General features: G+C 43.2%; 1 protein-coding gene across 5 annotated transcripts in view; it reads right to left on the bottom strand.

Moving 5' to 3' along the window:
• The window catches only part of POGZ (pogo transposable element derived with ZNF domain), a 49,730-nt gene extending 40,889 nt beyond the window's left edge, over nucleotides 1-8,841 (bottom strand). For 3 of the 5 annotated variants that reach the window (XM_059138582.1, XM_059138584.1, XM_059138585.1), the window contains exon 1: nucleotides 8,511-8,840. The gene's annotated coding sequence lies outside the window, so the exon portion shown is untranslated. Of the gene's footprint in view, nucleotides 1-5,823; nucleotides 5,844-8,510 lie in introns of those variants that run through there. The other 2 variants (XM_059138586.1, XM_059138583.1) reach the window with 2 other exon arrangements.
• Between the last annotated feature and the right edge of the window lie 18,208 nt (nucleotides 8,842-27,049).

Below are 27,049 nucleotides of genomic sequence, written 5' to 3'. Positions count from 1 at the left end.
AATTTCCCAAAGTCTTTTAATTTAATCTCCATTTCTAAAATTTCTGGGTTTTTACTTTAAAAGTTTATTTATTTATTTGTGGGTGGGGGAGAGAATATTTCAAGCCGACTCCTTGCTTAGCATGGAGCCCCATGCAGGACTGGATCCCAGGACCCTGAGATCACGACCTGAGCCAAAACCAGGAGTCAGACGCTCAAATGACTGAGACACACAGGCACCCTAAACTTTCTGGTTGACCCCTTTACAGGAATTCCTCTATAGGTTGCGTCTGCTAAATATATCAACCCTTCTTGCCTGTCCAACTTCCAAATCATTTTCTCAGAGGGCAGTGAACAAAATAACATGAAGCAAATCTATTTCTGTGTTTTCTCAAAGTCTTATTATGTTTGAACTTTAAGTTACAGAGGTAGCTCTATATCTCAAAAACCAAAGGTTTTGACAGTATTTGAGTTTAAACAGAAAAAGTCAGCCAATAATCCAAACTCTGCCTGTCACCAACGATGTATGGCTTGTTCTTCTGTAAACAAACAAGCCACTGACCAAAATGTTTAACCTTAATTAAATGAAGCACTTAAATTTAACTTGCATTTTGTAGGAAACAAAACAAAATAGGAATAAAAAGCACCATAAGGAAATGAAGAGGTAAATCCAGAAGGTGGGACATGCTATAAAGAAATAATCAGACAAATGCAGAATATAGAGCATTCTATAAAACTAGTAACACGTTCTCTTTAAAAATGTGACACACACACCAAACTGAATTTAAAAAAAAAAAAAAAAAGGGGGCGCCTGGGTGGCTCAGTGGGTTAAGCCACTGCCTTCGGCTCAGGTCATGATCTCAGGGTGCTGGGATCGAGTCCCGCATCGGGCTCTCTGCTCGGCGGGGAGCCTGCTTCCCTCTGTCTCTCTCTGCCTGCCTCTCCATCTACTTGTGATTTCTCTCTGTCAAATAAATAAATAAATAAAATCTTTAAAAAAAAAAAACAAAACAACTAAAGAGCCATAACAAATGCAACATGTGAACCTTTATTGGATTTTGGTTCATATAAAAACTATAAATGACAATCTGGGAACAAATGGAACATTTGAATATACAGATTATATACTAGATGATACTTGGGAATTACTTTTTATTATTTTAATTTTTAAATTTTTTCTTTCTTAAATCTCAAGTCCACTATAGTTAATGTACCCTGTTAGTTTCAAGTGTACAACATAAGTGATTCAACAATCCTACTTATTACCCAGTACTCATCAAGATAAGTGTACTCTTAATCCCTTTATTTCACCTATTTTCCCCCACCACCTAGGAATAACTTTTACATTTCCTTAGAACAGTTACATCAGAGTTATGCAGGAGGATGTATTTATTCTTAGCAAATGCATGAAATATTTACTGGAAGTGTCATGACTCACTTTCAAGTGTTTCAGCAAACATGCACATTTTGGTACTTTCTTTATAGACATTAGTACGTTTAAAAAAAAAGTCATGTCTGGGTAATGGGTTCGCTGCCCATACTTGTACTGTATTCTTTCACTTTTACATGCATGAGGTTTTGCTGTTGTTGGTTTTTTTGTTTGTTTTTACAGATTTCACTTATTTATTTCAGAAAGAGAGCACAAGTGGGGTGGGGAGGGGGGCAGAGAGGGAAAGGGAGAAGCAGGCTCTCCCCTGAGCAGGGAGTCCAATTCAGGACTCGATTCCAGGACCCTGGGATTATGACCTGAGCTGAAGGTAGATGCTTAACCAACTGTGCCACCTTGGTGCCCCCTATGGATGAAATTTTCTTAGTAAAAAGTTGGAAGATCAGATGAGTAAGATCTGAGGATCTAACGCAAAACATGGTGACTATAACTAGTAACACGGTATCATATAATTGAAATTTGCTGAAAGTAGAACTTAAATTTCTCACACAAAAAATAAATGAGATAATGAATGTATTCATTAACTAGATGGAGAGAATCCTCTCACAATGTACATGAAGTCACCATAATGTACACTTTAAATCTCTAACATTTTATTTGTCAATTACACCTCAATAAAGCTGAAGTTTTAAAAAAGAAAAAAGCTGGGGGTAAAAACTACCTATTCATATTTTGGTTGTGATATTTTTGTGCTACCCTATTCTGCCACTATCTTTTTGCCATTTACTAAAACTGGTAGCCTTGTTGACTCAATTTTCTGTTAACATGTTCTTATTTCTAGGAGCAATTTTCATATAGATTGTATATACATACTTCTTAAAATGTCTATGATAATTAAATAATGTTAGAAAAAAGACATGAATCTAAGGTGGATTATGTAGGCTACCAAGGAGGTACTCTAAGAGGAGTACCATCTTTGCCATCTTCCATTAATCCAACCCATTATCTGACATCTTGGTAACCTATCTAATTTCTGTATTTTATAACAGTAATTATATTGACAACATAATTTTTGTGTACTCAGTAGGCTTTACTCAACACTGAGGCTCACACAAGACTATCAGCAATTCCCATAGCGTTGTAAATCTCTGGCATTCATCTTTCTATCCACAATATGGATATACCAGATACATCTTTCTAGAGAGAAATTAATTAATTATATCTTAAGTGCTGACAAATATGGTAGTCTATACTCAAACCCTAATTAGTAGAGTCTACATAATTGAAAAGCAAGATACAAAGAATCTTTACAAACAACCTGTTATTTAAAAACAACAAAAAGAGGGCGCCTGGGTGGCTCAGTGGGTTGAGCCGCTGCCTTCGGCTCGGGTCATGATCTCAGGGTCCTGGGATCGAGTCCCGCATCGGGCTCTCTGCTCGGCGGGGAGCCTGCTTCCCTCTCTCTCTCTCTGCCTGCCTCTCCATCTACTTGTGATTTCTCTCTGTCAAATAAATAAATAAAATCTTAAAAAAAACAACAACAACAACAACAACAAAAAGAATCCAGTAGATACACCTGTCAGTCTACTTTTGAGGTTATCTACCCTCATCTCAAATAATATTAGGAAAACATGTTTTCTACCAAAACTCTCCAGACAGATTTGGCTCTTGAAGCTTTCAACTCCTTTAATTTGTCTGGTTCTTTCATAGATGTAAATACCAGGAATGAAGAATTCAGAATTTAACATTTTCAATTCACTACTGGTACATACCCGCCCATAAACCAAGATAAAAAGAACAGGAAAAATGTTTTAAAAAACAAACAAAACATTTAAGAATACACTGTCTTTCTTTTTTTTTAAGATTTTATTTATTTGACAGACAGAGATCACTAGTAGGCACAGAGGCAGGCAGAGAGGAGGGGGCGCAGCAGGCTCCCTGCTGAACAGAGAGCCTGATGCAGGACTCGATCCCAGGATCCTGGGATCATGACCTGAGCTGAAGGCAGAGGCTTTAACCCACTGGGCTACCCAGGCACCCCGAATACACTTTCTCTTATACCAAGTGAGAAAAAAAAATAATCCTCAAAACAACTGGCATTTGTTTTCAAGTTAACTCAGTTTTTGGCTTTGAAAAAGATTAATTTTAGAAAACCTATAGGACTGACTACTTAATACTTAACGTGGCTATAAAACTAATTATTATATCTTTAAGAAGCTTTTATTTATCCAGTCTTTTTTTTTTATATATAAAAGATTTTATTTATTTATTTGACAGACAGAGATCACAAGTAGGCAGAGAGGCAGGCAGAGAGATAGAGAGAGAGAGAGAGGGAAGCAGGCTTCCTGCGGAGCAAGGAGCCTGATGCGGGGCTCGATCCCAGGACCCTGAGATCATGACCTGAGCCGAAGGCAGCAGCCCAAACCACTGAGCCACCCAGGCGCCCCTATTTATCCAGTCTTTTGCATGACCTATTTTGTCTCTTACAGAATCTAACAGTTGTAGAATTTCACATATAATATTCACAACATGTTAATAATCTAATACTCCCAAACAAAAAATATTTTCAATTTAGCAGACAGCAAATCTATCGAGAAGCAGCTGGATGTAAGTTACATGCTCTTTACTAAAACAACAATTAAAGCAGTAAGTTCCCTATTTTTAAAGGGCTAAATATTCAGAAGTCCCATTCCCAAGAAAAGCTCTTCCTCACTGACAGTTGTTATGATACCTAAACCTCATTTCTACTCCCTCAATTTCATTTAACTTTGTTAAATACCAGTAATATGTTAGTTAACACTTACCTTTTCTCCCCCCAAGTTACATGTAAAAATGTTTTTGTGGATATGGCTTTAATATCACAAACCAGAAATGCCAAAGAATCTATAAAATTTTGAACAGATTTGACAAAGGCACCAACCAGCTCTAGGTTTGTAATTTAAATCAGAAATCTCCACCCTCAACAAAAAAACACAAATGTAGAACAAAGATGGAAACATCACCTGGAATGTATTTTATTTTACGGTGATACCCCAGACATTATTATGTAATTTACACTCATCATCCCAGTGAATTCTTACAATTGAAGAACTAAGTACTTCATTTTACAGATGAGAGGTTTAGAGAGATTAAGTAACTTGCCCAAAGTTATGGTTAGTAGATAACTATAATGCAGGCCAGGATTCAAATCAACCTTTTCCTCTAGAATTCTTCCCCAAGCCATTGCTTCTTTTTATTAACTCCAATGAACATTTGTAAATTTTCCAGTTCCTAAATGGAGGCAGATCTGGATGATCTCAAAAGCAGAAGCATAAGACACACCAGGTCACTCTCACATTTTTTTGGTCTTGAGACCCCTTTACAGTCTTAAAATTATGGAGGACCCTAAAGGAGTTTTTATTTATGTGGATCATACCTTTTGATATTTACCATGAGGCATTACAACAAAATAATTAAGTACTTAACAATGCAATTAACAACAAACCATCAGTTAACATAAATAACATTTTCAATTAAAAGCTATTTTCCCCCAAATAATTAGAGAGTAACATTGTTTTATATTTTCCCAATCTTTAAGGTCTACCTTAATAGAAGACAGTGTGGTTCTCATAGCTGCTTAATGCATTCTGTCTGTTGCTCTATATTGCTTTGATTAAGTATATGGACTATGTGGCCTCACAGATAGCAGGAAAAAAGAAATGTATAAAAACCTTTTCAGGGGGGCACCTGGGTGGCTCAGTGGATTAAGCCGCTGCCTTCGGCTCAGGTCATGATCTCGGGGTCCTGGGATCGAGCCCCGCATCGGGCTCTCTGCTCAGCAGGGAGCCTGCTTCCCCCTCTGTCTCTGCCTGCCTCTCTGCCTACTTGTGATCTCGCTCTCTGTCAAATAAAATAAATAAAATCTTTAAAAAAAAAAAAAAAAAAAAAACCTTTTCAGGTAGTTGCCTACATTGACACAATACTAGAACTCAACAGATGGTAGTTTCTTTAAGAATAGCTGCATCTCGGGGCGCTTGGGTGGCTCAGTTGGTTAAGCGACTGCCTTCGGATCAGGTCATGCTCCTGGAATCCCGGGATCGAGTCCCACATCCGTCTGCCTGCTAGGCAAGGAGTCTGCCTCTCCCTCTGACCCTTCCCCTTCTCATGCTCTCTCTCTCTAAATAAAATCTTAAAAAAAAAAAAAAAAAAAAAAAAAAAGAATAGTTGCATCTTGGAATCTAAATCCCTATCAATCAACTTTTCCTACTTTGTCACATATTAAAATCCACTGGTGTAGGAATGCCTGGGTGGCTCAGTCAGTTAAGCATCTGCCTTCAGGTGAGACCTGATTCCCAGAATCTTGAGATGGAGTCCCGCAGGGAGCCTGCTTGGGATAGCGCTCTCCCCCCTCTCTGACAAATAAATAAAATCTTAAAATAATAATAATAAGGTAAAGTAAAATAAAATATACTGGTATACCTTGCATCCTGAAAGGATCATTGACTCATGATGATTTTGAAACATCAGATATTGATCACTTAGAAAATAAAGATTTACTGAGATGCTCATCCTTCAAATGCTGACATATTTCACTATAAATATAAATATAATATAAAAAGATTTAAAAATCACAGTCATTAACACTGATGTTTTAAGAAAAGGCTTAAAAGGACTAGGAAAGCCATCAAACCTGAGATGTCAACTTTTAACAAATTCTAATTTTCACTCACAAATTTTTGTCTTTAACAACAAATACTGTCATTTGCTTTCCTCAAAATGACAGGCTCACCTCGCTATCAAGAATGTGCCAAACATTAAAGTGAGAAAAACTGTAGTTTGCCATTCGTTCTTCCAAGTAAAAATGCTGTTCCATCAAATAAGCAGCTCATAACTCAATCTCACAAGTGAGAAAGATCATACCTTCTTACGCAGCGTAAGTGCTTTATGCATCCTTCCCATTCACATTCTTAAAAATTAAAAAAAAAAAAACCTACTGAAGAGTTGAGCTTTAGTAAAAATCATTTTTACTGGTTCATCAAAAGCATTCTCACATGGTGTGCTAAGGCGCCACCAGTACTTTTACCCAGCTTTGCTTGTGAACCATCAGTGCAAATGTCACTGGAAAAAAGATAAATCGCATCTTAGCGTTTTCTATTCTGAAAATAGTTATGACCTCTCAGCTCCCCTGAAAGGGTATGAAGAATCCCCAGAGATCAGCGGGTCACACTTTAAGAACTGCTTTCCCAGGGGGCCTGGGTGGCTCAGTTGGTTAAGCACCTGCCTTCAGCTCAGGTTATGATCTCAGGGTCCTGCAACCCAGACCAACACCCGGCTCCCTGCACAGGGCAGAATCTTGCTTCTCTCTCCCCCTCTGCCCCTGCAACCCCTAACTGTGCTCTCTCTTGTTTGTTTTCTCAAATAAATCTAAAACAAACAAAACAAAACCTTGCTTTCCTAGATTATACCACCAAAATCTAGGTGGGGGTGGAAACAAACAAAATCCTGTTCATCCCAAGAATCTCCATCTGTTCTTTTAGTTTGAGATACACCACCATCATGACTGTTATAACGGTACTTTACGGGGAAGGACTAATCAAGGACGTAAATTGTCATTTAATTGTTTTAATATTATATACTGAGCACTTTCACACTAAACCAATAATTCTCAATGGGGTGATTACCTCAGCCAAAGGGCTGCAAGTTAAAAATGTAAAAACGATGGCACTCCCTAAGAGTCTCCCAAAGAGACTTGGGGATCAGCTCCCAAAGGAGCTCTTTCAGCAATCTCCAAGAACGTTATAAGTATCCCAAAGTTAAAGATTGTGCGAACTAGTTCGAATTCAGAGTCCAACTCCCAGTCCCAAGAGCAGCTCAGGGTCTGGAAATTCAACGTCGTTCTTCAGGAAGCAGCCCTGTCTGCCCCTGCCATTTCCCCTCCCTCTAGAAGGGAAAATCCTTTGAAAGTAAAACCATTTCTCTGGGGTTTTGAGCTGCGGTGGGAGGTGTCTAAAAAAGAGTGTTGCAGACTAGTTTACAATCTGCAACAAAAAGGCAGTTGTTCTGAGATGGTAGAACTCTTTCCCAATTTCCATTTCGAAAACGAGACTGGGTTAATTGACTTCCATGACTCTTCTCAGCTCTACCTTTTTCTGAGCTGAGAACGTCCAAAAAAAGTGAGCAGAGATACGTCCAGTTATGTCCTGTTAATAACTCCGCGTCTGATGGGAGAGGAAATCAGGGCAACTCGCAGAAAGGAAGGAAAGCAGGTGGATCAACGAACCACTCCTTTCCAGTGGGTGCTGAGAATCTAGAAAAAATAGTCCCTTGGATAAACATGGCGCCCACCGCGGCAGGATATAATCATCAGAAAATAAAAGATTTTTCCGCCTCATCCCATCTTATAAATCACAGCGCCAACCCAAAGAAATTTTAGGACCAAGGAAGAAGACTTTGTAAACTAACCGCAGTGCACTAAGGCTTAAGATGTACTACTGGACCGAGCTGAGATTACATAACACAAGTGAGCGGCACAGCGATCACTCATTTTCCTCCTCGCGCTCAAAAAGGCCGCCCCACTCCTTCGCCGGCGGGGGCGCGGCGGGAGAACAGAGCACTACCCCCCACCCCAGGACGTCACCTCGCCGCGGCCTCGCCCCCTCGCCCGCCCCTCCCGTCGCGCCCAGCAGTCTCACAGCCGCCCGCGCCCCCGCCCCCTTCCTCGCGGGCCGCCGCCTGCGCCCGCGCCCGCCCACTCCTTCGAGACGCCTCGCGCCGGGCGTGCGTGTGGACGTCGGGTGTGTGCGGGGCCGTGGGGCGCGAGTGCGCGCGCGCGCGCGCCGCGGCGGACGCCGGGGGGCGGGGGCGGGCGGCCGGCAGGCAAGTAGGGGCTGCCCGGCCCGACCCGCCGCGCTGCTACCGCGGCTCCCGGGGCGCACGCACTCACACTCGCGCTCGCGCGCCGCGCCCCACGCCCGCCGCCACCGCGAGCCGCACCGCCACTTGCGGGGGGGCGGGGGCGCGCGCCACTGGGCCCCCGCCCCCACCCCTCGCGCACCCGCCCCATCCCCCTCTCATTGTCTCGCCTCGGAGCGCCTCGCCTAGAGAAAAGATAACGGAACCCTCGGGAGAAGGGGGTGGGGAGAGAGAAGTCCCGCTCGCTCACTCACCTCCCGTGGTCGTCGCCGCCGGTAGTCTGACCCGAGGAAGGCGCCGTCGCCTTAAAGGGACCTTGCACCCGGCGCCGGGAGAAGGGGGTGGGAGCAGGGGAGGGGACGGGGGCTTGGGGGAGACGGCTGAGAGGGAACCGTTGAGAGCTCGTCTCCCCGAGGGTGAAAGAAACCTCCCTCGGGTTCGAGTGATTTGGGGTGGATTTTTTTTCCCGAGGGGGGCGGGGGGGCCCCGAGGGAGGGGGTGGGGGGGCCAAGGAATGCGGCTCCGTGTACGGGAGCTGGCGCGGGGGAGAGAAACGCCGACTCCCCCCACCGACCCTCTCGCCCCGCGGAGGGATACGTCTCGTCACTTCCGCCCTCCCCCTCTCGTGGCCTTTCAATTGGTTGGAGCTTGTGGCACGTCATGGGCTCAGCCTAACCCCTGCCTGGGCTTCTTTTCTAGTCAAGTTTGTCTGGGCCTGCAAATAAATAAATAAATTAAAAAAAACATTTTTTTTTTTTTTAAATGAAATAAAGAATAATTAGCCTCAGAAGCAACATATAAATTTTGGTGAGAAAAATGGCATTTCCAAAGAAGAGATTGCCCAAATCACTTGCCTCGACTTTCCAAGTAAATTTGGGAATCTCCTCACTTTCCAGCCAAGGCTTGAACCTAACCAAGAGGGGAACCTCATACCTCAGGCCAGATGGTGAGGCCCAATGGCACCAACAACTGTCCTTAGAACAAAGGCAGCAAAATGGCACACACTCTTCCTCAGGAGGCGTTCAGCCAAGTAGCCTTATGGCATTAGCCTTAAGTAAAGAACTTTTAAAATCCATTTTTATTCTGAGGGCTTCTGGATTCTGGAAAAAGACCGCATATATTGTTTATTAAAGTGATTCATGTATGGAAACTACTTTGAAGCCATTTTTTTTTTTTAAGATTTCATTTATTTATTTGACAGAGAGAAATCACAAGTAGATGGAGAGGTAGGCAGAGAGAGAGAGAGAGAGGGAAGCAGGCTCCCCACCAAGCAGAGAGCCCGATGCGGGACTCGATCCCAGGACCCTGAGATCATGACCTGAGTCGAAGGCAGCGGCTTAACCCACTGAGCCACCCAGGCGCCCTGAAGCCATTTTCAATAGAGTCAGCAGAGATCCTCCATTCTAAGAAAACGTAGATTCCACATCTGTGCTTTTTGGTCCAATCGAGGCTGAGATGGATTGGCCCAAAGAAACCAATGGGTCCAGTCAAGACCATCCTCCTGTAATTCTTCCCCAAACAAAAAGTGAATTCCAGGTAGCTAAGAAATTTTGTCCTTTTTTACTTCTAGAGTTGATAATATTGTAATATTTTCCTTGGATATGTGAGTATATTGTTGCTCTCCAAGCAAACACAAATACTTGCTCCAAACCAAATGTAAATTGAAGTACTTAATGCAAATCTGGGGAGATTCAGAACCATATTTATTCATTTTTTTATGTATGTACATTCCATTTAAACCACCAGACCGAAAATAGGCCATGGAAGTAGGCATTACAAATTGTGCACCCATGCAGGTGTGTGTACATGATGCCATCCATTTTCATTCCACTTCGTCTCATTTCATACCAAGAACATGTGAATTATTTTAGCTTGTCATTTTTAGCAAGATCTTTATTATTTGGATTGGGGAAAAAAAAATCATTAATCCTTCTGAAAGTGCTTCTGAAGCCTTTCCAGACCTGATCTGGAAAAGTCCATGATGGGATTATGGAATCAATCACCGGAAGAAAAATTCTACATGAAGCTCAAATCCTATTTTATGCTTTCCTGCAGTAATTATAATTCAATATAATATTATTTGCCTCTGAAATATTCTTGTTGAAATGTATTTGGCCATACTGAAAATTCTAGCTCATCCTCTCTGCCAATGAGGTCTAGTCCAGCGGACTGTATGGCACACTGTTGACCAATAGCCATTAGTGTATCATACTGAAAATGTGTCATGTATCCATTCACTTCTTCACTACATTTTTTATTGAGTACTTTGCTATATGCAAGCACTGGTCTAGGTGTTGGGAGTACAGCAACACAGCAAGCAAACAAAGTTCCTAATTTCATGAAACTTGTACTCTAGTGGGGGGAGATATACAATATATACATAGACAAATTGTTCCAATATCTATCATTGAATAACAAATGACCCCAAAACTTGGTGGCTTAGAACTACAACAATTTTATTGTTGTCTTTCATGATTCTGGGAGGCAATTAAGCTAAGCCAAGCAGTTTTCACTTGGAGTCTCATACAGTAGCTGGGACTGAAATAATCTCAAAAGCTTCCTCAGATATCTGGAAGTTGGTGATGGCTGTTGGCCAGAACAGCTGACTGTTGGTCTCTCCATGTGGCCTGGGCTTCCTCATATCATAGTGGCTGAATTCCAAGATTGAGTGCCTCAAGAGGACCAGGCAGAAATTGTATGGCTTTTTGTGACCTAGCTTCAGAAGTCACAAAGCATCATTTCCACCACATTTGCAGGCTGCCCTCGATTGAAGGCCAGTGGGAAACATCTCTCGAAGGAAGTAGTAGAAATACCACATGGTAAGAAGAGTCTGTGGCATAGGAAATCTTGTTGCCATCTTGGAAACTATAATCTACCACATATCATATCAGCAAATATATAGTAGGTGACAATAGGCTAGGTGCTATGGATAGGGAAAAGAGCAGGAGAAGGGGAATTCAGAGTGGACAGTGTTAATTTGGACAGTGTTCGGAGTAGTACAGAGGTGGGGATGGGAAAGTCGGTATTTTATGTGGGGTGGTTGGAAAAGGATTCATGATTAAGTCGACATTTGAACACAGACCTAAAGAAAGTGAAGCCAATTTCAGATTTTTCTCTTAGTGAAAGTGAATTCATTGGAGAATTTTGAGCCCAGGAGTGACATGACCTGACTAACATCTTTAAAGGAACACTCTGGCTGCTTTGGGAGAATAACCAGTGGGGGAAAGTATATGCAGAAAGATGACTTAAAAGTCTCTTGAAATAATCCAAGTGAGGTAATGGTGGCCTGGACCAGGTGGGAACGTGGAGCTGCTGCTTCAGTGGAGTTCTGCAGTTTGTTGTTTAGTTCTCTGTGACCTATTTTTCTGTAATTTTGTTTGTGTCCTGGAAGACAGGTTTTGTTTTGTTTAAGATTTATTTATTTCTTAGAAGGGGAAGGGGTGGGGGGAGAGAGAAAATCCTGCAGCAGGGACTCCCTGCTGAGCATGGAGCCCCACTCGATTCTACTCGGGCTCAATCCTAGGACCCAGAGATCATGACCAGAGCTGAAATCAAGAGTCGGCTGCACAATGGACTGATCCACCCAGGAATCCTGCTGGGAGACAGTTTTGACCCATAATGGCTAACAAAATGTGTGAGTCATTGTGCCCTGCCTGCCACAAAGAAATAAAGGAAGACCATCATGCTAAATGTTAAAATGGGAGTTTTTTGATGTCCTTGAGGCATCTTTGAAGAAAGAGTTCAGGAAACAAAGGTAAGGATCAGCAATCAGGGAATGGAGCAAGCTCTTTGACATTATAAGAGATGTCCTAACTATGCCACAGCAGGAGGATTGATCAACTGCTGAATGACTAATTGCTGGAAGAAATCAGTACTAGAGACATTTTATAACTTCGGGGGATAGGAAGAGAACTCCACCACCTTGCAACACTAGAGCAACGTCTGCAGAAGGACTCTTATAGTTAGTGCTCTTCCATTTCCAGAATGTATTCCCTGTGCTAAAGGGAGTATTAATTTGGACAGTGTTGGAACATTTTGCTGTCCTCAGCTGACGCACAAGTTTCTAGAATAAATAGTATGGATAGCTGTGGCCTCTTAGATTTGACCCATCTTGATAATGATGGGAAACCAAAGCAGCAGAACACAGAAACCTTAGAATTCCATTCACATGTGCCTCTACAACATATTTGGGAGGGGTCTGAAAGCCAGTCCACTTTGGTATATTGAAGAAGTTGTACCTTAAAACGGCTGCTAAAAAAGTATTCCAATCTTAAAGAGCCAACTTAGAAAAATTGAAACCTCTCCCTATGGATTTCCAAGAAAGGTCAAAAGTTAATGGAAGTCCCAAGTTGGGCATTTCACAGTTAGGTAGCCGGAGACTGTTTCTTTTCTACAGTTTATGGAAACACTTATTTGCTTTCTTGGCTTATGGTTTCTGCCACGAGTTGAAAATTAGAACCACATGTAGCTTGGAGAGTGTCAAGGCAGAGAGACATATGATTTCAACATGTCTTTAAAAGCAGTGATCCATGGATGCCCGTCTGCCCTTGTTTTGCTAATATCCAGACCCAATCACCCACCTCTTGGGTTCAGTGTGAAGCTGACCTGTACTTGTCAGGGTAGGGAGTGGAGAGGATTGGGAGGTCAGTCCAGGCAGAAAGCAGCTTTGTGGGGGACAATGCCAGGTTTCTTTAAAATGAGCGTCTTGCTCTCTGCAACATACACTCAGGATGGTCAAAACCAGGAACCCAAAGGAAGCTACTCATTCTGGAAGTTGTGAGAGCTAGAAAAACAGTGGAGAAATTTTCACCATCAAAGCATCTCCCAGCCCCAAAAGATTGACAGCTGTTGCACTGAACCTAGGAGTCAAGAGAAGTCCACACATATGGGTAGGAATATATGCATAATGTAATGGGATATGCCTGACTTAATGGGGAAATCATTGTGACATAAAAGGCAAGTGATCTGTGTTTGACCAATGACAAATAAGAAATGGGGAACCCAGAGGCTGCTGCTAGGTTTTATGTAAAAATATTATGTGTTACCACCTTATGTTTAGAGGAGTTGAGGACTTTCCTAGGCGCTAAGAAAATTCTCAAGAGGTGAGAAATAACTGGAGGAAGTTTTCAGACTGGGTTTCTAAAATAAACGTTGCTGGGGCACCTGGGTGGCTCAGTGGGTTAAAGCCTCTGCCTTCGGCTCAGGTCATAATCCCAGGGTCCTAGGATCCAGCCCCGCATGGGGCTCTCTGCTCAGCAGGGAGCCTGCTTCCCTCTCTCCCTGCCTGCCTCTCTGCCTGCTTGTGATCTCTGTCTGTCAAATAAATAAATAAAATCTTTAAAAAAATAAAATAAAAAAAACGTCGCTCATTAGCTTTCAATAAAAAGCAACTGAAGGTCTCTGTCTTCCAAATATATTTTGCAAGAAATGTATGAGCAGCGATTTCATCAGTCATCAAGACTTCTCTGAGTTGCTGTATGATTTCATGGAAGGTAATAATTTCATTAAACTTTGAATTAAATTAATATTATTTAAGAGACACCCAGAAGCAAAGCTACATTTGTTTCATCTAGGTTGTTGCTACGGAGTTGAGCAGGTATGATTATCAAGTAATTAAACTGATTCCATAAAGCTTCATGGAAAAATTAATTGGATTATTTTATAGATACACTTGTTATGTGGTTTGTTCACTGTAATAGATTGCAAAGTAAAATTTAATTAAAATTTCCTTTTTTTCTCTAGGATACATTCTTTTCTAATTTAGCAGTGTTTGTATTTTATTATAGTCATGAATAATTTCCAGAACGCAATTATAGACATTAAACAACTTGATTCACTCTTCTGAAGGACAAGAGGATTAACATCATTGTTTTATAGATGAGGAGACTCAGATAGCCTCCAGAATTTAGTTTTAAAGGTTTCTGGTGTAGATAGGTGATCACATCTTCTGAGGTCTCTACTTATTGTTGAGTATGTACAGTAGGAGTTAGAGGTAGCAAGAGGGCCATCTCCTAAGACAGCCAAAGATTCATTTTTAATGTCTTTTGTGTTGCCTGAGACATAAAGTTAGTAAGACCTGAAAATGTGAAAGTGTCAAGATTCACCAGATTAAAGTAATTTTATAGGAGCAAAATGATTTAGCCTTCATTCATCTAGGAAAATAGTTCTCATTTCTACGTTTGTGTGTAAATGCATTGGTGTGTAAGTCCTTGTGAATCAGGTGTGATATGAGCTTCTTCTTTCCTAAGCACCCTGCTTCCTGGGAGCCTCTGGTCCCTGCTTCTCCTATTCAGAGATCTTATTCCTAATCGAGAGAAGTGGATCTTCACCTTTCCTGCATTATGAACCCCTTGAAAATCTCTATGAAAGCTATAGATTATCTCCTTTTTTTTTAACTTATTATTTATTTGACATACAGAGATCACAAGTCGTCAGAGAGGCAGGCATAGAGAGAGGAAGGGAAGCAGGCTCACCTCTGAGCAGAAAGCCCGACGCGGGGCTCTATCCCAGGACCCCAGGACCATGACCAGAGCCGAAGGCAGAGGCTTTAACCCACTGAGCCACCCAGGCGCCCCTATAGATTATCTCCTTATGAAAAATGCATGTTAATACATATGGATAAAATTTTGCAAATACTTTCAGGTTTGAAGCCCATTTGTGTGCTTCTGTATGAACCCCAGGGAAAGAATCTCAGGCCCTGGGTTCACTGGTCAAGATCCTTTGCTCCCTGTCTTTCCAGAGGAGTGATATATTTCTCAGCAATAAAGGTTTGTTGTCATCATTCTGGTAAAATCCAGAGTACTACTGGGCAGAGTGGGGCTTGATCACAGGACTCTGGGATCATGACCTGAGCCGAAGGCAGACGTGTAATAGACTGAGTCACCCTGGAGCCCCTACACTGGAAGTTTCAACTGTATTGGTAATGTTTTCCTTTTCTTAAAGATGTTATTTACTTATTTAATTTAGAGAGAGAGAGAAAAAAAGCACAAGGAGGGGAGGGGCAGAGAAGGAGGGAGAGGGAGAGAGAGACTCTCTCAAGCCCACTCCACTCTGAGCGTGTAGCCAATGTGGGACTCACTACCCCTACCCTGAGATCATGACCTGAGCCAAAACCAAGAGTCTGATGCTCAACTGACTGAGCCATGTAGGCACCTGGTAATTTTTTTTTACACTGAGTGGTAGGTGCATAAGTTCCTTGTACTACTACTTATTTCTTGTGGTTTTAAATATTTTACAATTATCTCATTAAAATAATTTAAAGAAAAATATAATAATTTAAAGAAGAGCAAAAAAGGAAGTTAAGTCTTATCAAAAAATTTAAGAAATCCCTTTAGGTAACACTCACTCTCTTTAGGAGAATAACACTTGGGGATACCTGGGTGGCTCAGTCGGTTAAGTGTCTGCCTTGGCTCAGGTCATGATACCAGGAGTTCTGGGATTCAGTATTGAGTCCCACGTCTGGCTTCTTGCTCAGGGTGAGCCTGCTTTTCTGTCTGCCTGCTGGTCCCCCTACTTGTACTCTCTCTCTCTCTCTTGCTCTCTCTCTGGTAAATAAAATCTTGAAAAAAAAGACAAGGAAGGAAAAGAAAATAACACTTGGTTTTCTCAGACCTTTACTCTTTTCTCCATTTTCCCCACAAATTGTTTAAGGGGCAAGTATAGCTTATGCAATTGTATGACAAAGGACAGAATCCACGAGACCCCTAAGTGTGAATGTTCTTTGACTGTTCTGGCCTTTGGGACACTGTCCCTTCCCACCAGGCCACTGCTTGTCCTGCTGGTATTTGCAGCTGAAAGATATGGTTCCAGACCAGGTGGATATAACTTGTGAGCTGGCCTTGGTTGCTCAGGACTCATGGCTGTCTCTCAGCCTCTCTTCAGCTCTCTGGCTCCAGATCCTATAAACTGCAGTTTGTTTCTGAGGCTCATTAATGAGCCTTGGCCCCGGGTGGTGGAGGCAGGGGATTTGCTCGGCAGACTTCCCTACTGTGTCACCTTGCTCTAGCTTGCTAAGGTCACCCCTCCGATAAGTTCCTCAGCCAGATACTGTGGCTCTCATTGACAGCATCCCAGGAAAGCCGGACCCCAGGGCCTTTGGTCTGAGTACACTTTTACTGACTGTGTATTGCCAGAGGAAGATACAGAGCATCCTCTCAGCGGCCCCAATGAAAGTAAGTTCCTGCTATTCCCTCCAATCACATGATATACCTCGTCATTTGAGAGAGAGAGCATGAGCAAGGGTGTGGAGGTGGGGGAGAGAAACAGACCCCCCTGCTGAGCAGGGAGCCCCATGTAGGGCTCCATCCCAGAACCTTGGGAATATGACCAGAGCTGAAGGCAGAACCGACTGAGCCATCCAGATGCCAGATGTCATCTCCAGACAGAAATCTGGAAAGGAGAAATCAGGACATCTGAGAGTTTTCCCTTTCCCCCTTCTCTCTCCTAGTCTTTCTTTCCCATTATCCCCCAGGACCAGAAACATAGGATTCCCTGCCTTCCTCCACTCTGTGTCCTTCTACCTCTGAGCAGCAGACCTCACGTCTTGACAGTCATACCCTTTGAAAGAACCTCCTGAATTAAGTTCTCCCAGCTAGTATCTTCAGGGAGTCAAACTTTTTTTTTTTTTTTTTTTTAAATCTTGAAAGGAATTTAGGAAATCTTTCAAGCCACTAACCTGGCTTAGAAATTTCTTGTCTTGCTATAAAATTCTATTTTGAATGCCAGAAACTGAATAGCTCAGTATTTCCACCCCCCCCCCCCAACCATTCCTTCTCTAACAAATCCTTATCTTCCTCAAGCAGATGGATGCCAAGGGCCAACTAAACCTAAAGTCATTTATTCATAAAGACACACTGTTTTTCTAAACTATTACTTTTCTAATTGCACTAATGTTCTCCCCATCCTGTTCCTCTCCTTCATAGATCTCCCACAACTGCCCCATGACAGGTCAAATTCTGAGATTAACTGCTGGGAGTGATGTTCAAAATGTTGAACAACCAGCTGAATAGCATCGCTGACCCATGATGAACCAGAGAGGAAAGAGAACCAGTTAAGTGAGTTCCCAGTGTTAGCTCTTCCTCTCGCCCAATGCACATCTGTGTCTAGCTTGGAGAATGTTTCACCCAGGGGCTCTTCTTCCTCAGCCTGTGTTTGGAATGACTCCCCTCCTGCCTGGTAGGCAAGATCTGAGCAGTGTGCCTGGTGCACCTCTGGTACCAGTTTACAAGGCGTGACTTCAAGGAACATAAACATCTCATTGATGTCACAACTGCTTATTAGGCCGGAGGTCTCTCTTGGGGAAAAAGTTCAGGCCCAATATTCAGAAAGTCAGTGAAAAAAAGTGAAAGGAGAGCCTGGCAGTAGTTGAGGAATTGGCCAAGCACTAGCTAGCTCCTCACTTAACCTCGTCTGAGCTTAGTGACTTCAACTGTGAAACCAGGTTAAAGAGAATTCACTGATCTAAGGCATGTAAGATGCTTAGCACAGAAGTGTGGAGTCAATGTCAGCTATTAGTGTAAACATGAGTAATGTTTATTATAATAATTATTTTGTCGTTGTTACTGGGTCAATTCTTCATGAAAGAATATTGATCCTACTATGTAATACTTTCCTTCCTTCCTTCCCTCCCTTCCTTCCCCCTTACTCTCTCCCTAATATTCTTGTCAAACGGATTTGCCACTCAGTTTGAAAAATACAAGTCTAGGGGCACCTGGGTGGCTCAGTGGGTTAAGCCTCTGCCTTCAGCTCAGGTCATGATCTCAGGGTCTTGGGATCCTGCATAGGCTCTCTGCTCAGCGGGAAGCCTGCTTCTCCCCCCCTCCCCACCATCTGCCTTTCTGCCTACTTGTGATTTCTGTTGTCAAATAAATAAGCAAAATTCTTAAAAAAAAAAAAAAATACAGGTCTAGTGGGTTTTCCCAATCATTAAATATTTCTGTAGGTTGTTTACTCTCCAGAATTCAGCAAACTGCCCCTAAGGGCAGTTTCAAGGTTTGACTTTTGTCTCTACGACTTAAGTCACTCCTAGGGGATCTTGTTTCCCCTATAGGACAGACTACATGAGAACCAATACAAAGAACTGCAAAGTCTGAAGGCAAGAACCACGTGTCTAGTGGAATCTATTTTATTAATTATTAGTTTTTTTTAAAAATCTCTATCTTAAATATTTAGCACCGTTTACAACTACACCAACACACAACTCTAGTTTGGGAGCCCAGCTATTCATTTCCATGCGAGAGAAACCCCCTTCCCAAAGCCAGGCTCCCGCGGGTCCCTCCGGAGCCCCAGCCCTTCTCTGGCCTCGGGTTAACTTTTCCCTCCAGTTTGGTGGAAGGTTACCTTAGAAGAAAATAGTCCCCACCGTCTAAAAACTTTTCAGGGGGAAAGTAGGCGTTGGACGTGCGGGCGGTTGGATGGGCTCCGCTGGCAGGAGACGCGGAGCCGGGACCGGCCGGGGGCTAGGAGGAGCGGGGGGCGGAGCGGGTGGCGGCGCGGGTGGCGGTGCCAGGCGGCAGGGGCGGACCGGCGGGGAGGGGAAAAGAAAATTTGAAGTCCCGGGAAGGACCGCATCGGCCTGCGTGCTTCTGTTGAGCGCCCGCCGCCCGGGAGGGGGCGCTGGCGGTCGGGGAGTTGAGGATGGGGCCGAGGTTGCCCCGCCGCCCCCAACCCCGGCCCCGGGGCGGGGGGGGGAGGGGGGGATGGTGGGGGGGGATGGTGGGGGGGAGGGGGGGATGGTGGGGGTGGTGGTGGGAGTGGGGTGGTGGGGGTTTACTCCCTGGTCGCCTAGAGCCGCCTTTTCTTATTGATAATTTCTTTTTGTCGTCGTCATCTCTTGGCCTCAGACTGCATTAAGGGAGCCATACTAAGAGTGCAGAAAATAAGGTGACCTGGAGAAAAAATTAAAATGTGATTTAAAAAATAGAGTTTCTTCTGCTTCCTTTTTCCTCTCTCAAATTATTTTAGATGTAAGTTACATTTGGAAAGGCCCCCAGGGTCAGGCTTTCCAAGGCTTTGTCTTCTGCCCTCGCCTGACACTTAAAATGATGTTTTGGTGTAATGGTAATTTTGCCAAATGGAGGTCGGCTTCCCAAAACATCACACCCTGGTAAGTAATGAACATTTCCATAGGTGAAGGCTTAGTTTTTGTTTTACTTCTTTCTAATAACATGTCTCTTTTGAGTGGGTAAGATTATACCTAGGTCAGCCCTGGTTAATTCAAAGATTCTTTTAAAAAAAAATCTCTATGGTAGGTAACTTATGTAGTTTCTCATTCAGATTTAGGGAATTTTGCTTTATTGCTACATGAATTTTACCTATCTTTTGCCATGTTATTCTTAGTGTAGATAGAAAATAGCCTGTCTCATTCTTTCCCTCTCTCTCCTGGTTAGCATTGTCAACAAATATTTGGGGAGTACTTAGTTCAGTATGCTGCTGGGTACTACAAATTAAACAATCTGATATACCTGTTAATTTCATTAGAAATAGTGTTTAGGGGGGCAGCTGGGTGGCTCAGGTCATGATCTCAGGGTCCTGGGATGGAGCCTAAGTCAGGCTCCTTGCTCAGATTCTCCCTCCCCTTATGCCCCTCCCCCCACTCATGTTCCCAGTCTATCTCAAATAAATAAATAAAATCTTATAAAAAATAGCATTTAGGATTTCATTTACATATGGTCTTTACCTTGCTATATATCAGAAATATCTGTGAAATGTAAACTCCTAAAATGTAGGGGCTCTATGTTATTCTTCAGTGAAATGGAGTTAATCTCCATGTAGCATTGTGCATTTTAAAGGGTCTAGGATATAATAGGGACTCATTAAATGACAGCTGTTAGTATTGTTTATCTGGATATCCTCCAAAGTGCTTTGCATGCGGTAATCAATAAGTATTGTTGAATGAGTGAATATGCCATGTCCCATACTATACACAGGGAAATACTAGGATGGGAGCCCTCTAGCACAATGACGTCATTTCATCACTGAAGTTTAGTATGAAGGTTTCCATCCTGGAGCCCTTTTACCTGAAGTGGGTTCTCTTGACCTTGGAATGTGGACCACTTCAAATTTTTAGGGGGGAAAAAGTGTACCTAATCAACTAGTGGGGCCTAACCTCTTGTCAGGATGGAACTTAAGAAGTTTGTTTAAATATGGAAAAGCTAAGCTCACTTGACACAGATGGGGGCGTTTCTAAGCATTATTCAAGTTATTCATGTCAAAAGCGATTAGTGGGCCCTGGTTTCCATTATTATCTCACTTGTTAAGAGAGTAAGAGCTAGGAGCTCTGCAGGTCACATGATTCAATGAAGGAGTTGAGGGAATCCTTGTGTTTCTGCCCTTAGCCATATTCAGTTTTCAGTATATTTGGAAAAGGTGAAAACGGAACATGGAGATCTAGTTACTTTAATGCTGTCAGACTGCTAAGTGGTGGAAACTTGTTGAAGAGATTTACTGAGCTGTTTCCGTAGATTAAAGACTTCAGTGAATTAATTAGAAAGGTTCTGAGAGATAAAACATGCCAGACCCCTACTGGCTTGTAAAAATTGTTCTTTCCTATTGATGTGATGTGACAGCTGAGCACAGTTCATGTGAAGCTGCAGAGGAATTAAATAAGGGCCGTACTGATTATTCAAAGAATGCAAGTGTTCGGGACGCCTGGGTGGCTCAGTTGGTTGGACAACTGCCTTCAGCTCAGGTCATGATCTTGGAGTCCTGGGATCGAGTCCCGCATTGGGCTCCCAGCTCCACGGGAAGTCTGCTTCTCTCTCTGCCCTTCTTCTCACTCATGCTCTCTCTCCCTGTCTCTCTCTCAAATAAAAAAATAAAATCTTTAAAAAAAAAAAAAAAGAATGCAAGTGTTCAACTCCATCTGGCCGTGACAATGGAGTCAGCTGGGTCCCATGCTCATTTTTTTCCGCTCAAGCACCTGAGCTCAAGAGAAGTATAGACTTTAGCAAGGTGCTAGACTATTTGGTGAAAACGAAGTCACCACTTCAGAAGAGCTTCACAGATTTTGATGAGTAGGTATTATATTTCATGTTTTAGTCATTGCTTTTGGAATGCACACCTGAAGCTGGCCCTCAGTTACCCAGCCAGATTTGTGTCACTCAGTTTCCAGAGTGACTGACTGAACTGAAAGTCAACTATGTAAGGAGACAAATATCCCTGGAATGTTCCAGACAAGGAGGTGAACTGCAGAAGTATTCTAAAATTTTTGACCAGTGTTTGGACCTAGCTGGTATAGAAAGTACATTCTTTTTCAGGCAACAGTGAAGTCAACATTGTCAAAAGTGTCAGCCAACACTGAAGCTGCAAGGCTTCAACATTAATATATACCTGTAGTCAGAAATCAAGTAAGCTGTGGTTGAATAGAACATATTCCTTCTACACATATTTACTAAGTGGTTGATCTTGGAGATGCCTCAGTTTTTATAATTTGAACCATCTATATAATTTAAACTTTTCTAGTGGCCATATTAAGAAATTTAAAATACTGGTTTCGTATAATTAATATTATATTTTATTTATCTGAATATATTTAAAATATTATTGTGGTATGTGACCACTATAGAAATAATATAAATACTTATTATTATAGAAATAATACTAGTACTTATTATTAATTTTTAAAAGATTTTATTTATGTGAGAGAGGGAGAGTGAGTGAGCAAAAGAGAGAGTACAAGCCCTGGGGAGAGGCAGAGGGAGAAGCAGACTCCCTGCTGAGCAGAGATCCTGATGTGGGGCTCCCCAGGAGCCTGAGATCATGACCCGAGCCAAAGGCAGAGGCTTTAACCCACTGAGCCACTCAGGCGCCTCAAGCCTTGACTCTTTTTTTTTTTTTTTTTTAAAGAATTTTATTTATTTGACAGAGAGAGATCACAAGTAGGCAGAGAGGCAGGCTGAGAGAGAGGAGGAAGCAGGCTCCCCGCTGAGCAGAGAGCCTGATGTGGGGCTCAATCCCAACACCCTGGGATCATGACCTGAGCCGAAGGCAGAGGCTTTAACCCACTGAGCCACCCAGGCGCCCCCCCAAGCCTTGACTCTTGATTGGGCTCAGGTCATGATCTCAGGGTCACAAGATGGAGACCCCTGCTGTGCCTGGAACCTGCTTGGGATTCTCTTTCTCCTTCTCTCTCTCCCCCTCCACCCCCCCCAAAAAAAAGTTTATTTATTTATTTTTAGTAATCTCTACACCCAACCTTGAGAATTCACACTCTGTGACCTATTTAGAAATTATTAATGAAATATTTTACGTTCTTTGGAATCCAGCTTTTCTAACTTGTTATTTTACACTTTCAACACATTTCACATTTTGCTTACCACAGTTCAGCTACTTAAAGCCACACGTGACCAGTGGTTACCATATGGGGCAGCCTAGGTCTAAAGGGAAATACAGATGAGTAAACAGGTAATTTCTGCGAAATGTAACAGAAGCTATGATGAGACAAGCATAAAGAACAATGAACATATACAAAGGGCTTAGTCCTTTCAGTCTGTTCCCAGATTCCACAATTCTCTATGCTTCTTGGCATCCTTCTCATAGCCACTCTTAAGCCAGGCCAGCATCTCTCTTTCTCAGACTTGCACAATAGCCCCCCAAATTGTCTAACTGTATCCACCTATGTGCTTTTCTGCAGCTAGAGTGACCTTTTAAACATATGCATGGGATCGTGTCACCCTCCTGCTTAAAACCTTAAATACATAAATGCACAGTGAACAAATGTGAAATGATGGACTTAAGGGCACCCAGCACACAGGTACTGCTCAATGAGTTCACTACCACTCCCTTTCACTGTTTCTGCTTCTTCCCTCTCTCGTTCCTTTTTCTGTCTGCCTCCCAGGCCCAGCCCCTCCTCCTCCTTTTATCACCCAACGGTCTCTATCATCTGAATTTCTTTTTCTTTCTTACTTTCCATTTTCTTCTCTCCTTTCTTTATTTTCTCCTTCCTTCCTTCCCTCAGGCTTGATGCCCAATATGGGACTTCAGTTCACCACCCTGAGATCAACAGTCCCCTGCTTTTTTGGATTGAGTCAGCCAGGCGCCTGTCTTCTTCCTGCTTCAGTAGAATTTAAGTGGCTTTGAAGAGAATTTTAATGGGGTTAAAATTTTGTGCTATAGTTATTTACTTCTGTGTTCAAGTTCTTCACTTAAAAACCAGGAGAGCTTGACCCTCTGTCAGGATTAAATTCAAGTGCTTTTTTCTTTCTTTCTTTTTTGAAAATATAATTTATTTATTTATGTGACAGAGACAGAGCTCACAAGCAGGGGGAGTGGCAGAGGGAGAAGGAGAAGCAGGCTTTCCTGGGGAGCTTGATGCAGGGCTCTATCCCAGGACCCTGAGATCATGGTGGGTGGTGAAGGCAGATGCTTAACTGACTGAGCCATCCATGTGCCCTGGGTGCTTTTTTTTTTTTCCCTCAACATGGTCTTCAGTTAACTCTTCTTGTAGATATGAGACTACTTCTCCTCCTTCTTCTCCTTCTTCTTTTTAATATTTTATTTATTTATTTAACAGAGAGAGAGAGAGAGAGAGAGAGCACAAATAGGCAGAGCGGCAAGCAGACGGAGAGGGAGAAGTAGGCTCTCTGCAGAGCAGGGAGCCTGATGCGGGGCTCCATCCGAGGACCCTGGGATCATGACCTGAACCAAAGGCAGAGCCACCCAGGTGCCCCGATATGAGACTTCTATAGAAAAATACATATCACCTTCTCCTTCTGGGAGGAAAACGATCCCCTTTCACATTTTGCAGAGGGGCAAAGTAGTGTAGCTACTTACACAGGATCATCTAGTGATTTGAAACAAGTCGGAAGAACCCAGGCGCTTGCCCACAAAGGTTACCTCTTTTAGGTAGATTGCTGCTGCCTCCTGGCAGTAGGGCAGTGAGGCAAATTAATTATTCAGTGTCTGGAGAGATCAATAAATAAATGAAATCCCTACTTAAATATACCAGGGTGCTGAGAGCTTATAGTTTCCTTAGCCTTGCACACTTTCTGTGGAGCACCATTTCTCTTGTTTGAAGGAACAGCCTACCCAAGTATACAGGCTGCCTCCCTTTTACTTCTGGGAAAGTGGATTTATGTCTCCAATAGAGACAGCTCTGCCAGGTGCCAACAATCTTTCTACCTCCAGTGAGAGCAAGAAGAAATCCTGTAATTACGTAAGGAAGAAAGGAATTTATAATTCAAGAAGGACTTCCTGCTGCCAAGTCATAGTACAGATTACATGTAGGCAGAGAGGCAGGCAGAGAAAGAGGAGGAAGCAGGCTCCCCCCCCAGGCTCCCCCCCCCTCAGCAGAGAGCCCGACGCGGGGCTCGATCCCAGGACCCTGAGATCACGACCCGAGCCGAAGACAGAGGTTTAACCCACTGAGCCACCCAGGCGTCCCTGAATCTATCTTTTTACTATACCTTCTATCTTTCTACTATATCATTTTTTTAAAAGATTTTATTTATTTATTTGACAGAAATCACGAGTAGGCAGAGAGGCAGGCGGGGTGGGGGCAGGGAGCAGGCTCCCTGCTGAGTAGAGAGCCCTATGTGGGGCTCTATCCCAGGACCCTGGGATCATGACCCAAGCTGAAGGCCAGAGGCTTTAACCTACTGAGCCACCCAGGCGCCCCCAGGAGTACTTTCATATTCATTATGTGCCAACTACTCGCAAATTTAAAAAACCCCAGACTGGGGCACCTGGCTGGCTCCGTTGTTGGAGCATGTGAATCAATCTTGCGGTTGTGAGTTTGAGCCCCACGTTCGGGGACAGATTGTACTTAAAATTTAAAAATCCTTAAAAAAAAAAAAAACCGGGACACCTGGGTGGCTCAGTTGGTTAAGCAGCTGCCTTCGGCTCAGGTCATGATCCCAGCGTCCTGGGATCGAGTCCCACATCAGGCTCCTTGCTCCATGGGGAGTCTGCTTCTCCCTCTGACTCTGCCTTCCACTCTGTCTGCCTGTGCTCGCTCTCCCTCTGAAAAATAAATAAATAAAATCTTAAAAAAAAAACAAACCCACCCTAAATACTTTTGTATTAAGGTATTACCTCTGCAACCCGAAACATTTTGACCATTGCTCCATGAACATACAGACCCTGTGTACCACATTCCATCTTAGCATGTTGTTCTTACCTTCTCACTACAAAGATGTACTGATAATATCTTTCTGAACAGAATTACTCTCATGAAAGAATCGAAGCATGTTGTATTAGGATAATTGCTATAACAGATAGATCCAAATAAGGAAAGTGGCTCCAATACAAATCTTCCTTCCTTCCTTTTTTTTTTTTTTTTTTTTTTTTGAGATTATTTATTTATTTGACACAGAGAGAGAAAGAAGAAGCAGGGGGAGTGGCAGGTGGAGGGAGAGAGAGAGAGAGAAGCAGGCACCTGTTGAGGAGAGAACCCAATGTGGGCTTGATCCCAAGACTCTGGGATCATGACCTGGGCCAAAGGTAGATTCTTTTTTTTAAAAGATTTTTTTTTTTAAAGATTTTATTTATTTATTTGACAGAGATCACAAGTAGGCAGAGAGGCAGGCAGGGTGGGGGGGAAGCAGGCTCCCTGCTGAGCAGAGAGCCTGATGTGGGGCTCTATCCCAGGACCCTGAGATCATGACCTGAGCCGAAGGCAGAGGCTTTAACCCACTGAGCCACCCAGGTGCCCCCAAAGGTAGCCTCTTAACCAACTGAGCCACCCAAGTGCCCCCAAATCTTTCTTTCTGAGGATTTTTATATATTTTTAAAAAGATTTTATTTATATATTTATTTGACAAAGAATAAGTGAGGGGGCAAGTGAGTACAAGCAGGGGGAGTGGCAGAGGGAGAGGGAGAAGCAGGCTCCCTGCTGAGCAGGGACACCCCCCAGACATGGGGCTCCATCCCAGGACCCTGGGATTATGACCCGAGCCAAAGACAAACGCTTAACTGACTGAGCCACCCAGATGCCTCTAAGATTTTTTTTTAAAGATTTTTATTTATTTATTTGATAGAGAGAGATCACAAGTAGGCAGAGAGGCAGGCAGAGAGAGAGGGGGAAGCAGGCTCCCCGCCAAGCAGAGAGCCCAATGCGGGGCTCGATCCCAGGACCCTGAGATCATGACCTGAGCAGAAGGCAGCAGCTTAACCCACTGAGCCAGCCAGGCGCCCCCCTGGGTTAGATTTTAATCATTAAAATCCCATAGGGTCACTCACATTCCAGTCCCTTCCTATCTGTGAGGACTCATCTCATGGCCAGATTAATGAAATCATGCCTTTTGCTGTTGTGTGACTCACTGAGACTTCCCAAAGGAGCCACCATCCATCTCACCCTCTTGTGGCCACAAGACTCACTCTGAGCTTTGGCAAAGAGTGAGGCGGAAGCCAGAGGGGAGGACTAAAGTCAGCAGAGAGCTTAGCTTAGCCAATCTGTGGAAGAAAAATAGTGTATTCAAAGAGAAGGAAAGCAGTTAGCAAGTTCAAGGGAACTATACTTAGCTAATTCCTGAGTCCCAAGTCCATCCCCAGACCTAGTGTGTCAACCTCCCATAAAAATGAGGTCCAGAAAACTTTGGGAGGTTTATAAGACTTTCTTTTTTAATTTTTTAAAAATTATTTTATTTATTTGACAGAGAGAGGGAGAGAGCACAAGCAAAGGGAGCGGCAGGCAGAGAGAGAGGGAGAAGCAGGCTTCCTGCTGAGCAGAGACCCCCCCCCCCCCAATGTAGGGCTTGATCCCAGGACCCTGGAATCATGACCTGAGCTGAAGGCAGATGCCCAACCACCCAGGAGCCCCTGATAAGACTTTCTTAAGTATGGTGAAGGTCTCTCA

The sequence above is a fragment of the Mustela lutreola genome, chromosome 10, assembly GCF_030435805.1.
Source record: "Mustela lutreola isolate mMusLut2 chromosome 10, mMusLut2.pri, whole genome shotgun sequence".
In the NCBI taxonomy this organism is placed as follows: Eukaryota; Metazoa; Chordata; class Mammalia; order Carnivora; family Mustelidae; genus Mustela; species Mustela lutreola.
Note: the sequence above shows the minus strand (reverse complement) of the source record. Positions and strands in the feature narration are given on the sequence as shown.